Here is a 19,644-nt window from a genome sequence, read left to right as displayed (position 1 = left end):
GGGAAGTGTGATTGGTTAGGAGATTCATGGTGGCCAGAAGTCAGGTGCTCGGTAGAAACCTATTGACTGCCTCATGTGCTTCATTGAAAGGAAACTGGGGGATGTAGTGAGCGATGCCCCCAACAGCATCCTTAGATAAACACTGCATTGTGGCTGCAAGGCTGTGACTTGTGGCATCTCTCAATATAGACTATACCCTACTCCTGCCCCAGAGTCACCACCCTCATCCTTCTTATTCAGCTTTTTTTCATAACATTTTTTTTTTACTTGTAACACATGATATCCTTTACTTATTTGATTACATGCATTGTTAATCATTTGTTTCTTCTCACTAAAATGCAAGCTCCTTGAAGTCAAGACTTTTTTCTGCTTTGTCACGGATTTGCCTCAACTGTCTAGAACAGTCCCTGGCACACAGTTCAATGGATGAGTAGGCCAATGGTAGAATGTCTAAAGCAGTTCAGAAACAACTGCTCTATGGGCAGTCAAGCAAAATGGAGCTGGAAGGCATCCTGAATGATTTTCTCTTCCAACCTCCTGCTCAGGCAACAAAATCCTATATAGCCTGTGTACTCCAAAATCTACCACTGCCTTTTCTTCCCTCTGGATAACACAGAGTTCGGTGCCAGGGGTTTTTATGGCTCCCACATCACTGATTATATATTCTTTCTGCCCATCCTCTGGGTTACCCAGGCTGCCAACATCAGATTCATCCCACATAGCTGGTTGACATTTAATCCCATCATTTTCTCCCTCAGAAAGTTTTTTATACCTTTTTTTCCCAATATCTCCTGCTAAGATGATTGCAGTAGCTTTCTAACTGATGTGCTCACCTCCAGCCTATTTTTCCTCTAGTCCATCTTATGTATTTGTTGCCCAGTTAATCTTCTGAAGGTGCAACATTGATCTCTCAAAATTTGGCTAAGCCTAAAACTCCCTTTTGAAGACCAGACCTTTGGCATGAGTTTGAAGGCCTTTCCCAATATTGCTATTTGTCACCTTTCAAGCACGAATTGCAGAATTTCCCACAATCCCTAAACATTCTGTGACCGACTTTCTGTCTCTATGCATTCCCCTTGGCCTGGAATGCTTTTTTGTGTCAATCCCAATTGTTAAAATCTTACCTATTTTTCAATACCTGTTTAAAATACTAACTCTTCTGTAAAACCTGCCATGGTATCAACAACAGAAGGGATGTGTATTGTCACATTTTGCTTGTTACTCTATTATTGTGCTGATTGTATTTTACTATATACTTGAGTCAATTTCTGGCCTTTTCAATTAGGTTAGATGGACAGGGACAAATTCTTATTTCTTTTTGACTCTCCCATATTTGGTACAGTGTCTCATACACAGATATCAGGGAAAATGTCCCCCGAATTATATGGTGTTCATTGTTGTCATTCCTTTTGTTTAATAGTGATCCCTAACTCTTTTGGCATGCTTTCTTTTACTCATGTTGGCACTTGCAAAGATAATTTAAGTTCTTGCCATACATGACTTCTTAATTTAAAATAAGAATGACTGTTTTGAAAGATAAAACACAAAGTAAATCTATGTCAGCAATATAGAACTGCCTCCTTCCAAATAAGGATAGGTGTTTAGTTAAATCTGTTTAAAAATGATATTTGATGGCTAATGATCTCACTGTTTCTGGGATATGAAACTCTTTTTTCTCAGGAATAACTTAGGTATTTTAAGTCTTAACTCTAGAGTTTTCTTAGCAGTTGGTCAGAAAAAATGCAGTTTGGTCAAAAGTAATTTTTCCTCACTGCAAAGTTTACACACCCTCACTTGTATTTCCCAGTAAAATTTTGGTGATACAATTTGCACTTTTTAACATTCTTGACAAATAGGTTTAAGTCTATTTATTGTAAGCCATGACAATGTTGAATGTTAAGCTGCTTCCTACATGGGCAAAATGCTTTTGTTGATCTCTTTTCCTGATCAGTTTGTGAGAGAGTACAGGAAAAGTGAGGATTGAACATGGACCACTGAAACAATTTATTTGAAATATTCTCAGTTAAAATCTTGCAATTTCCTACCTTTATTCCTACTCAATATTTTTATGTGTTGAGTAGAGTTACATATAAGAGTTAGTATTTGTAATTAGTAAGTGCCCAGCAATATTTAAATGGGATTGCTAATATTTAACATTAATTTTAAGTATTAAAGAAAAACAAAAGCACACAAAAACCTATGGCATTTGAAGGTAAATATATCATGATTCTCTTTTCTTATTAACCTCTTAAGTTAAATTGTTCACTTTTTAAGGGGGATGGGATTATTTCTTAGAAATTAAACTTCAGCCATGCTTATATGCTTTTGTGATAAATTCTGTATAACTTTTTTATGTCATTAGTTAATTCATATTGTTATTGAATTTTTAACATACTTATTTTCTTTTTCTAATTGTATTTTAAATCCCCAAGGTCAGGGACTGTGTGTAGTATTTTTATAGACCTAACAGTTCCTAACACTGAACTATATAGACAATAAAAGGCTCTCAGTAAATATTTTTTAATAGCTAATGATGACATTACACTTCATTGATTCTAAGATACAGATTTTCTTTTTTACATTGTGGGACCTCAGAGGTAGGGTTGCATTTTACATTTGATGGCATCCTACAGTTACAATTGGCAGCATTTGCTTTACTTCTTAGCATCTTACAGTTGATGGTGTGTTGTATTTGAAAAAACTCCAGCAACTAACATTTGTCATTTATCCATGTACATGGTCTTTCTAAAGCTGGCCATAGAATTGACACTACACCTAATTCAGTTATATAATCTCATATTAGTAAGTTAATGTATGATGCAAACTCTGATTTTAAAACCCAGTTACCTATTTAAAATTCTTTTTTTAAAAAAAAAATCCTATACCAAGAATTATGGAACATTTGAACTGAAATTCAAGACAATTATATATATGTTGTGTGTGCCTTTCCCAGTGAAGAGTAAGTGGCATGCTGTCTGAATAAACCATGCTTTATTGGTAAACCACTTAGCCACATAGTCATTTCGGCTGTCTGTTTACTGACTTCCTTGTTAAAAATAATCAAGTGAGAGACATAGAGGAAGAGGATGCCATGAGGATAAAATGCTGGCTGTACTGGTACAGATGTAGGAAATGGGCTAGAGTTATTTTTATCATTATTTTTATGACACCTGTTGATAACTTTTACATTTTAAGTTATAATTTTGCTTTAAGATTTGCTTAGTATCTAGATCTTATGGAAATACAGTTTGTCTTTGCTTTTATATTTGATTGAAGTCTTCAGTGACTAGTAAACCTCAAGTTTAAAAAGGTACTTAATTATCCAAACTTCTTTGATATAAATCCCCTTCCCCTAAAAAATCCCAAGGAAGGGGAGAGACAGGGAGGGAGGGAGAGGGAAAAAGAAAGAGGAAGAGGAGGAGGGGAGAGGGGCAAAGGTAGGGACAGGCTGGCGGTGGGGAGACAGGAAGGAAGGATCGAAAGAAGTGGGGGGAAGGAGGAAAGACAGGAAGGAAGGATCGAAAGAAGGAAGTAAGGAATTCTCTAAGCCGTCTAACTCTAAAAGTGAGAAACTACCAGGGAAAGGGAGTTGTAAAATAGCAACTATAATATTAACAATGTTTTTGAAAATTTACATTGCTCTAGCCACTGTTCTAAATAGTTTACCTCTTTTAATCTATTTAATTCTCACAGTGATTCTGTAAAGTAGGTACTGTTATTATCTCAGTTTACAAATGGGGAAGTGAAGGACAGAGATATTAAATAACTTGCTTAAGGTAACTTACCTAGTGAGTAACACAATCTGGTTTCAAAGCAGGTGATTTTTGCCACTTCACTACAGTTGCCCTTAAAATGATGACTTGTCTATTTTGTTGTGGTAAAATACACATGATATTGATGCAATGAAAATTAAATAGAGTTTGCAGTGTAGTATAAGAATCTCTCTACTTTTTCAAGTGGCCAACATGTGTTTTCTATCTACATTTTTAAATCTGTCTCTATATGAGATATAATAATACTATCTAATTCATTTAAATATTGAAAGGCACCCATGTAAAATTATGAAATGTGGAGAACACACTGGACTAATATGTCAAACATGAGTTCGATCCTGATATGTATGATGTAGGTCCATTCTTTGGATGCTGATTGTATGCTATGCCTTGTCACAAGGGTACTTCCTATAGGGAATGTGTGAATTAGCGGCAAAATTCATCACAATTAGATTTAGGTTTAACTGGAAAGAGATGCTGTCATAATATTAGAGTAAAAATGGAACCTTAAAGAGGATCAGATTTGTGCCTAAATTAGTGATTATTTAACCTTATGTGAATTTCCTCAAAACTGCAAACAGAATGAACCAGGCAGTATTCTATTTAACATACGGAGCATTGACAAAGAATGAACTCAGATTAGCAAAGGGGAACACAGGAGGACTGTGTTTGAACATTTGATGTTTTAAAGGAAGTGTCTCCTAGAGGGATAGTTTTCTTGAAGTACACTAAACAAGAAGAAGAAAAAATCATTTTAAAAATTGAAGACACAAGCAGTTTCCGAACACCTTCAGTCTCAAAATGATACAGAGCTAGAGATTTGAAGTGCTGTGTTGAGTGTATCTCAGATGCCTTTAATTTTTGATGAGAGCCATTCCAGTCTATCTGGGGGATTCTTCGGAAAAGATAGCGTGGCTGCCCACTTATTTCTGTCTGTCAGAAGGAAACATCACAAAGGTATTTGTCTCCTTACTTCAATATTTGAAGTAAAACTGGGGACTCACCCATGGGTGTGTATATTGGGGGTGCATTCACACCTGTAGATAGGGATGCTAACAACTGATACATGCGAATGTTATTTTACTTTCTGGATTATACGTAGCTTACTACAAAAATAAATTACTTCTCATGTAAGCCTGAAATGATTGTGTCCATACTGTTAGATAAAACCAGATGTGCTATTTTCCAAAGGTGGAATTTCATCTATCTCTTCAATAATAAGTCTGTTATTTTTTTTCTGATGGTCCCTTTTTTTTCCCACAAACATTTCCCAACTTCAGACAATTATTTCAGGGCTGCTAAAAAATGTGCCTCTGAATGAGAGGACAAAAAAATATTATCTATCCTTAAAGGTAAATAGCTAGGAGCCTAACTGATAGTTGTCACTTCCTCTTAGGTCCCTGCTTTTCATCAAAGTTAAATAACCAATTAGGCTTGGACAAGGAGGCAGTGTAAGGTCAGGGACTAATGTGTGTTCTTATATATCAACACTTTGGCAAATGAGGTCAGAATGTTTCCTGGGAATTTGTTTTTAATTTTAGGGAGTGTGGTTGAGATAATATGTCCATAAATCTCCAAGAAGGCTTGAATAAATTATTTTTATTAAACAACATATATATTTTAATTTAACAGATATTCAAAAGCCAAAACTACTCCCTTCATTTCTCCTTCTCTCTTTTCTCCCTTCCTGTGTCTCCTCCTTCTAGGAAGTCACAGTGTAAACAGCACTGGTTATATTAGGGCAATCTACTGGAGTCTCCACTAGGAGATTTCTGTGCACCAAAATGGTAAGACCATCAGAGAAGTTGAACTGCTTCATGATGGAAAAATTTTCTATTCCAGTAATAAAATATTTTTAACCAGGTTCCCAAGATGGACCTGCTTCTCTGGAATTCTATCCCATAGCAAATAGTTGTGTTAGTGAATTTGTTCTTTTTTGAAATCTCTGGTTTTTTTTTCATTTTTAGACAGAAATGTTAGTTTTTTTCCAATGTAGACTCTAGAAGCAAAAAAAAAAAAAAAAAAGTCCTGTGGCAAACCGCCTCTTACCTTCTTCTTTTCCTTTCATGTAATGGTGTGAGAACTCGAGGAGGGCACTCAAGTAAATGGACTGAAGTTTGGAATCCACAAAATGCTCCTTATTACAAGTCTTGTGGTCTAGATGGGATTACTACCGTACTTGGCACTTCTTATTCGAAAAACCACACGGAACATTTGTGAGAGCAAAAAGACTCAAGTCAATAAATTTAAAAGCTTTACGTGTTACAATTATTAGAAGTTCTCTACATCCAACAGAAATTTTCTAAATGAGGTCTGAGCAGAGATTTGGGTTATTTTTCTATTACTAGAATTGATTAAACCACTTCTAGAAGCCCTAAGTGTGAAATTTCATTTTTCCAAACTGCCCACACAGTTAAATAGTGATGACAAAGATGTCTGAGAAATAGGTGAATAAGTTTTTCCCATGGCAGCAACAACTCCACGGTTTGCCAATATAGTCACTTGGATAATATATACTAGCAGCAGCATATTATAAAGGTCTGATTTTAGTAAATCTTTGAATATTAAGGCATTATTACAAGCTTGAAATAAAATTTTGATTGTTTCTTCCAGTTAAGAATTTTTTAAGGAACTTATTTTGTCCTCTATGACTTATTTGGATATATACATATGTATACACATATATTATGTACACACACACTCATGTGTATATATATATATATATACACACACACACACACACACACACATACACATTGTCTTAGTCTCTTTTATGCTGTTATTACCAAATTCCTGAAACTGGATAATTTATAAACAATAGAAGTTCATTTGTCTCATGGTTCTGAAGACTGGGAAGTCCAAGATCAAGGGGCCACATCTAGTGAGGGCCTTTTTATTGTGTTATAACATGGCAGAAGACATCACATGGCAGAACATGCATGCTGAAGAGTAGAAGGGGGACCAAACTCATCCTTTTTTCAGGAACCCACTGCCAAGTTACCCAACCCATTCCTGGAATAATGGTATTAATCCATTCTTGAGGGCAGAGTCCTCATGACCTAATCACCTCTTAAAGGTCCCATCTTTAAACACTGCTGCATTGAGGATTAAGTTTCCAACACATGAACTCTGACACATTCAAACCACAGCACACAAATATGCATACACACACATACACAAACACACACACACATATATGATAAAATTTGTTTAGAGTTGTTCTTTCTAACATGGTAGCTATGAGCCATGTGTGGCTATTGAAGTTTAAATTAATTAAAATTAAATAAAATAAATATTCAGTTCCTCAGTTGTACCAGCCACATTTCAAGTTCTCAATAGTCATATAGGGCTAATGACTATTATATTGGACAGCACAAATGTAGAGCATTTCTGTCCTTACCAAAAGTTTTATTATATAGCATGGGTTTAAAGAATCTGTTGAATTATCTTTTCCTCTAACGTTACCTTGACATTTACAGAAGGTAACCATGCACTTGAAAGGACATAAAGAAAAAGTAAAGCAAGAATAAGGTTTTGAAATTATCAATTGAACTTGAACCATCATAACTTCCAGCCTCAACAAGTAAGACAGTTTTATGTAAAGAGCTGGTTACCTCATTGTTCGCTTTAGTTTTATTTGCCACTGCAGCAGTTTCTATGGTCTTTAACTTTATGGGCAGTGATAAGCTAAATATGACAGCTGAGAAATGCCTCTGGTTACCATGTCTTACAGTGCCGAGGGCTTAGTGCTGCTCATTGGCTGCCTTGGCCAAGACATGTCTCAAGTCAAGTGTGAACACAAAAATTTTTTAAAAAATTAAGTTTGATATTTTTACCAAAATGAAAATGCATACAGACCATGTTAAAGCAAATTTTTAAAGGATATGCTTCAGTAAAAAGAAAAACTGAGAAGAAAAGTAAAAGTTGTAGGATATAAGAAATTATGGTGTAATGCAATAATTAATGGTGAGCAAAGAAATTAGTATCTTAGCAACTCTAAGCATTGAATATGCAAATTAATTTACATATAAAATATATGCCAATAACTATTTTAGGATAGAATTTAAAGGCAATGTATAAGTAAAATTCTAAGGAACATTTCTGTGTAAGTTGGGGGAAGGAAAAATCAGTATTAAGGTTTTCTAATGTCTTCAAATTCTTTTGCAAGAAGGTTGTAAGCTTAGTTAAGGATGATTGGTAAAGACATAAATGTAAAGAACAGAAATAACATTATAACTTCCAAATTATGGAGGGGATGAGGAAAGGATTAAAGAATATTAAATTAATCCCTCTGTAGAAAGGAAAAAAGCAAATTTTAAAATCATAGAAATATATAATATAATACTAGTAATCTAAATAAAGCAGTGATTATAATAAATGTAAACAGATTAAATTCACCAGTTGAAACACTGACTTTTAGAATGCAGTTTCAAAAATCCAGAAATATACTGCTTCCAAGAGACAAACCTAAACATAATGGCACAAAAATGTTGAAAGTAAGCAGATGGGAAAAGACATACCAGGCAAGTGCTAACCAAAAGTAAGTTGGTGTCACTATATTAATATCAGACAAAATAAGTAAAACTTAATCATATCAAGGATAAAATTATAATTACCTAAGAACAAAATAACTTGCATATAGACAAAGCTGAAAGAAACATGCAAAATTGAAAACTGCCTTTGAAGTGGCAGAATCCTAGTATTATTTCTAATATTAATATTTCAATTGCAGGTAGTATTATAAAATTGTTTAGACAAAGACATTCTTTTAGAGTTATTTGTTGAATAGATGAATGAATGTGTACATCAATGAAAAAAATGCATGAATATATAAATATGCCAGAAGATTATGTTAGAGAATTAGGGTTTATACACTGCCATTTATACCTCAGGCATGCGCTGGCTTTATATTTAAATATTTTAGGTGCTCTAGAAAAACCAATTTGGCCATTTACCAAAACCTTATGAATAATTAAAAATTTTGATTTACAGTTAGTTTTTCCCTAATAGTTCAAGAACATTACATAAATTTCTCTTCAGTATTAACTCTGAAGGCTTAAATATGCTAGAATGCAAATATTTCTATTGTTTGTTAAGTTAGATTTTCCTGGTTTTGAATGCTATTTATACCAACATGAAATTTAAAGGTCAATATTATTAACAGTATTTTTAAATTGAAAAGCCAAGTCGATGTAAAACTTTATTGTTAGAAAGTGTTTTAAAAATTTGAGGAAATAAAAAAATTGAAACCACATATTTCTGGAATTATAAGATAATCTCTTTAAAATTAAATCAGCACATATTGATAAATCATCTTTTTTAGCACTGAGACATAAACAAAATTAATTATTTCCATCTCCATTTTAGCACCTCACATTATTAGAGTCAGATTTTGGTTACCCACATTGACAAGTCCTAAGCCGGAAACAAGAATGTGTTAGTTAAATCTCCTCCATTTATTTCCACTATTAGTATTTATAGAAGGGATTATGAATAACACGAGCATTTTAGTTATCTGGGATGACATATATTTCAAAGAGCAATGTCCTAAATTTTACAGGAAAGATAAACAGTGAAAAGACTTCTAATTAAAAATGTACACTGTAGTTGCAAAGGAGCTAAGATGCTAGGTCCCTTAATCAACCCCTGGTTTTAACTTAAGCAAATATATTGAAAGTATGGCTGTAAAGCTAAGCTACATAAGCCTTTCTTCTAAATCCGCCTGCAGGCATTAATGCTCAGATTTGAGATGGCATCCTTATTTGCTAAGTGCAAAGATGGTTACAGAAGAGCTTTTCTCACTTTGAGGATAAAAGCTAAAGTATTCTTTAATTTTGGTTACTGCCTGGCTCATCTCGGTACCATAATAGTTATTTGGCTTAGAACCAAAAAGTAGCAATACAGTACTTACATGTCTATGGATCAAAATTAGATGAAAAATTGCTGTTTCTCATCTCCAAAGCTATTTGCTGCACATTTTATAACCCTCAAGATGCCTTTTGTAATATGTGATAACAGAGCCAACTGCAGCATCTGCCTGGAAAGAGATTACTTTAATTATGGACTCAATGTCCTATTTTCTGCAAGTGATCCCCGGAGACAGGCTTCCTGCCGAAGGAGAGGTGCAAGGATGCACATTAAAGCCTACACGTCAACGACGTAGAGGTGGATAAAGTGAGACAAGGACACCCGTAAACCACCTTCATTTCCTAGTCTGTGGTGTGATGGAAGAGTGTATAGTGATAGATTTTTAATTTTTCTAGCATCTGTTGTAATGGACTTCTGATGGTAAGGGCAAGATGAGCTTACAAAAGAGCAAAACCTTAGACAAATCTACACAGGAAACATACTATATTAAAAATGTTTGGCATTACCCAAACTACTCTTGATGCAATTTTTTTTTTTACAAAGAAACAAACCCACTTTAATTTCCAAGAAAAAATTAATAATAATAAAAAAGGTTTGTTAAATATTCTTTTCTTTAAAGTTTTCCTTTCAAGTTGAAAAATATATGTGCTTTATCAGTTACTTGCTATAATATTATTAGAAAGTGAAGCTAAGTGGTTTCTTGTCAACCCCAGTTCTGGATAACATATCAAGTGCCTCATTATTAAGAATTCATTTGCCATTCAGTATAATAGAGCTGCTCATAATGAATTTCATTTAGAATCAGTGTGGATGTCTTGTATATTTCCATGGAAATTCTTTATAATTTAACACTGATTTAACATTATGAATGGACACTTAAAACCAAATTGTTATCTTGTTCTTATTAATTATAGAATCAGATGCCTTGATTTTTTTAAAAGAATAAGTGTTTTTCTTTTTAAAAGCATTGCACATACATAGGGTATTTAGGATTTCATATGATTTCTCAGAAAGTATAAGCATATTTTGCATTTTTAAAAGATGGAGGATTATAGAAGAGTAACCATGGAAATTAATTTTTAACTTCAAAAGAGGAATTTAAGGGATTTGCCATGGAATGATTTCATGTGTGGGAGGGAAAGATGGAACAGAAAAGTGTACCTACAATCATACTAGGTGAAAATATGAAGTCTTTTAAATATCATACCAACTATGGCATTCATTTTTTTCTGGTGTTAAAATGAACTGCCATTACCATTTTTATACTTTGACAAAGAAATATAAATAAATATATCTTAGGGAATTTTAAATGGTAGTATTTAACTCTAAAGCATTAAAATGAAAAACACAATATTTCTTAGACATTTTCATTTATAATAAATGCCACGCTGGAGAAATTTTTTGAAAATATGTTGAAATGGATAATTTTACAGATTTTTGTATTGTGTATCTTATAAACAGACATTTAAATCGATATTATCCATATAACACCAGAACTTATAAATAGGAGAAGGAGTTTAGAGTTCATTTCTGTTTAAAGATCTTGGATATTAGGTGTTAAAGCAATGTTGATGTACTTAAGGAAAAATAGAAACTTACTAAAAGAAACTGAGAACATAACGAACTGCACTAAGTCTTTCACTGAAGGGAAAAGAAGTCTTGATTTTTAAATTTTATATTTTGCTTTTAAAACACAGGTTTCTTTATTTCATACAATGGATCTCAGATGTGCAATTAGATAAGATTTCTGAATGGCTCATTTGGAGCATGAGGAGATGACCTCTTCAAAGATCAAAGGGAACTGGAGTTTTCTCTCAGACTATTTATTCTATAATTTCAACATTGTATTGCACTTTGGTAACTCCCAATCAAGTTTTTAAAAATTAAGCTTGTAATTTAAGGGTTGTATCTGAAATATATACTTTTCCCCGCTACCAACTGTTTGTTTCAGACATTGTGTCTTTCTAACTTGTGTGTGTGTGTGTGTGTGTGTGTGAAAGTGTCAAGTTAATTTTGCTGTTTGTTTCTGTATTTCACCTTTGAGTCAGAATGCAAAATGCCTAAATTTAGAATTGTAACTTTAAAGAATGACAGTAAACCAATATATATTTCAGACAGACTGTTTTTCATATTAAAACTTGACAGTAAATAATACTTCTTTTTAAATGAGTTTTAAAATCATTTTACTTTCTGATTATAAAAGCAATACTTATATATTAAAAATATAGCTAAGCAAATACCCTGTGTATGTACAGATGCACACTTTCACACTGACACATGCATGCATACACATTCGTATTTATACTGTCCCAGAAATAAGAACAGTAAATATTTCGGGGTATATTTCTCTAGACATATATATGTGTTCAATTTTAGTTTTTACCAAATTGGGACTCTATTATACATTCTATTTTTGTATGTAGCTTTTTTTAAACCTAGAATTATATTGTGAATGTTTTCCAAATAAATATACATCTATAACATCATCTGACTAATATTCTATTATGTGGATGTACTAGAATGTATTTAATCAATCTTTTGTTTATGGACATTTTGTTTGTCTCCAGTGTTCACTGTTAAACAATTTTATGATTAAAAAAACCTTGTAGCTAATGCTTTGAACACTCCTAATTATGAAAGTATATTATTTTGATATTAGAATTAACTATGAGGTCAGCCTGATAAAATGAAATGCTAAGACATATGCATAAAACCATATTTTGATTTTTGTACTGAGGACAGGATCACAAAGAGTAATAGTAGTTAACTTTTCAACTTTTAAAAGTAATAGTTCTATATAATAATATTTGATAATTATTCATAGGTTAAAATAAATACCAATTTCCTTATTGCTATTCTAATTGCCTAGACATCACTTTAGTTAAGAAAGCATTATCTTTCATTTTACAATATTTTCTGTTCCATTGTTGAATTTTAGTATAGTGGAAATGGTTAATGGGTACCATCCCCACTTTATCCTCCACTCTACCCTTCCCAGCCTCTGGTAACGATCATTCTACTTTCTGTCTCCATGAGATCAATTGATTTTAATATTAAGCTCCCACATATGAGTGAGAACATGCAAGATTTGTCTTTCTATGCTTGGCTTATTTCACTTAACATAATGTTCTCCAGTTCCATCCATGTTGTTGCAAATGGCAGAATTTCATTCTTTTTGTGGCTATATAATAGTCACGTAGTATGTGTATTCATACTACAATTTCTTTATCCACTCATCCATTGGTGGACGCTAAGATTGATTCCAGATCCTGGTTATTGTGAATAGTGGTACAATAAACATGGGAGTGTAGATATCTCTTCAATATACTGAATTGCCCTCCTTTGGATATATACTTGTTAGTGGGATTGCTGGGTCATATGGTAGTTCTATTTTCTATTTTTTGAGGAACCTCCATACTGTTCTCCATAGTGGTTGCACTAATTTACATTCCCACCAACAGTGAACGAGGGTTCCTCTTAATCCACATTCTCACCAGCATTCTTTATTGCCTGTCTTTCTGATAAAAGCCATTTTAACTGGGGTGAGATGATATCTCATTGTAGTTTTGATGTGCATTTCTCTGATGACTAATGATGTTGACCACTTTTTTACATACCTGTTGGCCATTTGTATGTCTTCTTTTGAGAAGTGTCCATTTAGATTGTTTGCCTATTTTTAATCAGATTATCTGATTTTTTTTCCTATTGAGTTGTTGGAGCTCCTTATAAATTCTAGTTATTAATCCCTTGTCAGATGGGTAGTTTGCAAGTATTTTTTGCCATTCTGTGGGTTGTCGCTTTACTTTGTTAATTGTTTCCTTTGCTGTGCAGAAGCTTTTTAGTTTGATGTGATCCCTTTTATCCAATTTTGCTTTGGTTGCCTGTGCTTTTGGAGTATTACGCTAGAAGTCCTTGCCCAGACCAATGTCCTGAAGCATTTTCCCAATGCTTTCTTTTAATAGTTTCATAGTTTTGGGTTTTAGATTTAAGTCTTTAATCCATTTTGACTTGATTTTAGTATATGGTGGGAGATAGGGGTTTAGTTTCATTCTTCTGCATATGGATATCCAGTTTTCCCAGCACCATGTATTAAAGAGATTATCCTTTCCCACACTGAGTGTTCTTGGCACCTTTCTCAAAGATAAGTTCACCGTAGACATATGGATTTATTTCTGGGTTCTCTAGTCAGTTCCATTGGTCCATGTGTCTGTTTTTATGCCAGTACCATGCTGTTTTGGTTACTACAGCTCTGTAGTATAATTTGAAGACAGGTAATGTGATTCTTCCAGTTTTTTTCTTTTTGCTCAGGATCCATTCTCTTTCTGTGAAGAATGTCATTGATATTTTGATGGAAATTGCATTGAATCTGTAGATTGCTTTGGGTAGTATGGACATTTCAATAATATTGATTCTTCTAATCCATGAGCATGGAATATCTTTCCATTTTTTTCTGTCCTCTTCAGTTTGTTTCATCATTGTTTTATGGTTTTCATTATAGAGATCTTTCACTTCTTTGGTTAAGTTTATTCCTAGGTATTGTATTTTATTTATAGCTATTTAAATGGGATTTATTTCTTGGTTTCTTTTTCAGATTGTTTACTGTTGGCATATAGAAATGCTACTGATTTTTGTATATTGATTCTGTGTCTTGCAACTTTACTGAATTTGTTTATCAGTTCTGATAGTTTTGTTGTGAAGTCTATGTTTCTCTAGACGTAAGGTCATATCATCTATAAACAAGGGTAATTTGACTTCTCCCTTTCCAATTTGGATGCTTTTTATTTCTTTTTTTTATCTGATTGCTTTACCTAGAACTGCTAGTTCTATGTTGAATAACAATGGTGAAAGTGAGTGTCCTTGTCTTGTTCCAGATCTTAGAGAAAAGGCTTTCAGTTTTTCCCCTTCAGTATGATACTAACTGTGAGTCACTCATATATGGCTTTTATGATGTTGACATAAGTTCCTTCTGTACCCAATTTTTTGAGAGTTTTTATTATGAGGGGGATGTTGAATTTTATCAAGTGCTTTTCCAGCATCAGTTGAAATGATCATATGGTTTTTGTTCATTTGTTCTGTTGATATGATGTATACATTGATTGATTTGCATATGTTGAACCACCATTGCATCCCTGGGATGAATCCCACTTGATTACAATAAATAATCTTTTTTTTTTTTTTTTTTTGAGACAGGGTCTCACCCTGTTGCCTGGGCTAGAATGCCGTGGCTTCAGCCTAGCTCACAGCAACCTCAGACTCCTGGGCTAAAGCGATCCTCCTACCTCAGCCTCCCGAGTAGCTGTGACTACAGGCATGCACCACCATGCCCGGCTAATTTTTTCTATATATATTTTTAGCTATCTAGATAATTTCTTTCTATTTTTAGTAGAGACGGGGTCTCGCTCTTGCTCAGGCTGGTCTCGAACTCCTGAGCTCAAGCAATCCACCCACTTCGGCCTCCCAGAGTGCTAGGATTACAGGCGTGAGCCACCGTGCCCGGCCATAAATAATCTTTTGAATGCATTGTTGAATTTGGTTGGCTAATATTTTATTGAGGATTTTTGCATCTATGTTCATCAGAGATATTGGCCTATAATTTTCTTTTTTTCTGCTGTGTCTTTTTCTAGTTTTGATATCCAGGTGATATAGGCCTCACAGATTGAGTTTGGGAATATTCCCTCCTCGATTTTTTTGGACTAGTTTAAGGAGAATTGGAGTTAGTAGTTCTTTGAATGCTTAGTAGAATTCAGCAGTGAAGCCATTGGGTCCTGGCTTTTCTTTGATGGGAGACTTTTTATTACTGCTTCTATCTCATTACTTATCATTGGTTTATTCAGGTTTTGGATTTCTTCCTGGTTCAATCATGGTAGGTTGTATATGTCTAGGAATTTATCCATTTCTTTTAGGTTTTCCAATTTATTGGCATGTAGTTGCTCATAGTAGTGTGTAATGATCCTTTGGATTTCTGCAGTAGCAGTTGTAATGGTCTCCTTTTTCATCTCTGATCTTATTTATTTGGGTCTTCTCTCTTTTTTCTTTGTCTGGATAATGGTGTGTCACTTTATCTTTTAAAAAAAACTAACATTTTGTTTTCTTGGTCTTTTACATTTATTTGTTTCAATTTCATTTATTTCTGCTCTGATTTGTATTATTTCTTTTTTTCTGGTATTAATTTTGGGTTTGGTTTGCTCTTGTTTTTCTAGTTCTTTGAGTGTATGTGTATGTTTATTTGAAGCTTTTCTACTTTTTTGATACAGGCACTTATTGCTATAAATTTTCCTCTTATTACTGCTTTTTTTCTGTATCCCACAGGTTTTGATATGTTGTGCTTTCATTTTCATTTGTTTTGAAAATTTTAAATATTTTAAATATTTCTTTCTTAATCTCTTCATTGACCCACTGATCATTCAGGAGCATATTGTTTAATTTCTATGTGTTTGTATATTTTCTGGTGTTCATCTCGTTATTGATTTCTAGTTTTATTCCATTGTGTTTCCAACGATGTCTCTGGATAACAACTATAAATCATATTGTTTTCTTTTGGTAGAAAACTTCCTGCATGTTGATCTTTTTATAGTTTTATGCAAATTAAAAGATGATTTACATTTTTAATTTAATGAAACCTATCTTTAAAGCTATGTTCCCTTTTTGCTAATTCTATATTGAGAAAATGAAAACTCTTTCTTTAGAGAACTTAACATATAACAGGTTAATTTATAGGATATTATACATGATTGAACTTAAAATAAGTGTTTTTATGACAGATTTAGTCAATGGGTTTAAATATCAAATACCTTTGAAATACATTTTTGTTGGTTCAAATCTATTTATGCAGAACTTTTCAGCACAGCAATGTTAGGAATGGACACAGCCTTGGAGAGTTAGTGTCTCTAAGAAGTGCTGCTTTCTTATGGAGATTTTCAAAGCACATACTTTGGTATGCCAATTTTAAAAGGTCTTTCTGGGTAAACATTTGAGTTACAAAGAGACCACCAAATCCCTCATTATAGCACTTTAGCACACCACTGCCAGTAAACAAGAATGACTTTCCATAACTCATAATGCTAATCCACAAGTAGAAGCTTTAAGTGTGAAATTGTCACAGTGTCCAATAATAGTATTTGGCTGAAGAGTATGAATCACTGGCAAATCAAATGTTTAAATTAATAAAATTATAATATTTTAATAATTATAGTAATGATACTCATAGATTTAAATTTTCATAGATAAATTAACTTTTGCTTGATGTATCAAGTTAAGCTTATGTCTTTACATTAAATCTGAGGAAAATTACATCTTAAAGACAGCCACCCAGCTGCCTATCTTAGAAACTTCAACACATGGGTAAAGATTTATTTTATTTGCCTAGAAAGAATAAAACTTTTATAAATCATTATGTGTAAAACTTTACAAAGTCAAATATTGACCAACATATGATTATATGGCTGAGAGCTGAATTTCGCAAATAAATATTTGAAAATGGAACAAAATTCCATAGCCAAATTAACTCAAGAGATAGCTCCACCATAGCTTATAATACTTATCTGCCTTTCTACAAATTCAGTCACTTTCATGAATGAATCTTTTCAGTATATAAAGTTGCTTGAGTGATGGACAGTTGAAAGTTGACAATGGAAAACCACACAGCACAGATGCCATCATATCTCTGTATTATCTTAAAGTTTGCCCGTATTTCTTTCTGTACCTTCTTCTGTCCCTAATTGACTTTGTTACTGTCCATTCCTCTGGACAAAGACGTATAAATTAACTTGGATAATGTTGTCTTTTTGGAAACATTGCTAAATAGGTGTGCTGATGAGAGCAAAGTTCTCTTGACCTGTCATAACTTCAGGTTACAGTGGTAGCTAAAAGGACCTAAACTCTGATTTTAAAGATGAGGAAATGGAGGCCCAGAGAGGTGAGCTCAGCGTCACAGAACTGCAACAGTGACAGCCTGCCGTGGAACCCAAGGCTTCCACTTCCCTGTTCCCCACACCGCGCTGGCCCTTCAGCTCCTTCACCTCCGGGGCCCTCGGAGGGGATTGCAGGCTGAGCTCCCTCCTGCCCTCCGTCTTTCCTTCACGTATTAACAACGTGGCAGTCAAGTGAAGCATCACACTGAACTGATCCGTGATTGCTGATGAAAACGGAAATGTTTCACTTGGATTTATTGATCTGTATAAACCATGACTTTATATTCTGGGTTTTCTGGAACAGGCTCAATTTCAGGTAACTGTATTCTTTCCAATAAGGTCATTTGTTAAGTATATAGAATTTAATATTTGTTAATTTATAACTGAATCGGAATAAACTTCCAAATCAGAATAAATCTGTCAGATTATCCATCTTTATTTCTGTGTGAGCATATGCGACTTTCTAAACGTCTTCTCTCTGCGCGCCATTGCTATGCCAGGCTCTTTACCTCGGTCTTCTCATTTAGTCTTCACAACCATCCTACCAAATGAGCAGTATTACTATCCACATTTTACAGGTGAGGAATCAGAGGCTTGGAGTGCTCACAAGGCTTTCTCATTACACAGCTAGTTTACGTAGCTAGTAAGAGGCAGCTCAGGTTTAGCCTGGGTCAATTTGAGCCCTTAACCAACACTCTTCCTATGACCAAAGTTGATTGTTAGTATATATAAAGGTAGAAAAAGAAAACAAGAAAATAAAAGAAACTCTTACTTAAAAATACTGTGGTGTGGGGTCCACATATATGGAAATGGTTAATAAATTGATTAATAAAGTATATATTTGAGAGTTAAAACCACTGGGAGAAAAAAAGAAAAGAAAAAGTTGTATTTTATTTTCAAAAATGTATTTAATTTTTAATTTTTATGGATACATTATAGTTGTATATAGGGTACTTGTGATGTTTTGATACAGACATGTATATTAATCAAATCAGGGTAATTGGGGTATCCATCACCTCCAGCATTTGTCATTTCTTTGTGTTAGGGACATTTCAGTCCCACTCTGTTAGTTATTTTAAAGTATACCATAACTTATTGCTGACTGTAGTCACTTTGTTGTGCTATCAAATATTGTTCATTCTGTCTAACTATATTTTTGTACCCATTAATGATTCCCACTCTATCCCCACCTCCCCACTACCCTTCCCAGCCTCTGGTAACTATCATTCTACTCTCTGTCCCCATGAAATCAATTGTTTTAATATTTAGCTCCCACATGTGAGTGAGAATTTGTGAGATTTATCTTTCTGTGCTTGGCTTATTTCACTTAACATAATGTTCTCCAGTTTCATCCATGTTGTTGCAAATAACAATATTTCATTCCATTTTATGGTGAATAATATTACATTGTGCATATATGTACCACAATTTCTTTATCCATTCATCCACTGGTGGACGCTTAGGTTGATTCCAAATCTTGGCTATTGTGAACAGTGCTGCAATAAACGTAGGGGTGCAGATATCTGAGAAAAGAAAAATTTTTTAGAAAGAGAAAGAAAATATGCTCTTATGTTCCATTGAAGGAGTCAAAATGGCATGTTACATTAGAAAAATAGAGAAAAAGAAGACAAAAATACAGAAAAAGATCTTCAAGCCTTCCTCCTTTTCTCAAAGACCCTCTTCCTGATACAATATTACTTATACCCCATGTTTAAGATTTTCTTGCTCTGCTCATGGCATAAGATCCCATTTTCTGGACTCATCTGGAAATTTCGCTTATGTGGAAAATCTAGTTTTCCAGCTATGTCAAAAAAAATAGAGCATTGTTATACATTTATACATATATATACACACACACATGTACACACACTCTCTGAATTAATAAATATAAGTATATTATTTATTATTATCCCCTTAAAATAAGTATAAGGCAAAAGTATTCAGATTGACTTGTTAAAATTCTGATGTGATGGATTTCTCTGACTCAGTTTCTCTATCTGAAGATAAAGTTACTTTTCTTTGGCATTTTTCTAATTTATTTCAGAGAAAATCCAGAAGAATTGCTGAAGTGTCTGCCACCTTGTTACTCCTGG

The 19,644-nt window shown here is 33.7% G+C and overlaps 1 protein-coding gene across 2 annotated transcripts in view; it reads left to right on the top strand.

Annotated features, from left to right (window-relative positions):
* RELN (reelin) overlaps positions 1-19,644 on the top strand; it is a 447,102-nt gene that overhangs the window by 130,870 nt on the left and 296,588 nt on the right. The window lies entirely within an intron of this gene.

The sequence above is a fragment of the Eulemur rufifrons genome, chromosome 29, assembly GCF_041146395.1.
Source record: "Eulemur rufifrons isolate Redbay chromosome 29, OSU_ERuf_1, whole genome shotgun sequence".
Classification (NCBI taxonomy): Eukaryota; Metazoa; Chordata; class Mammalia; order Primates; family Lemuridae; genus Eulemur; species Eulemur rufifrons.
This window is presented reverse-complemented; position numbering and strand designations above follow the sequence as displayed.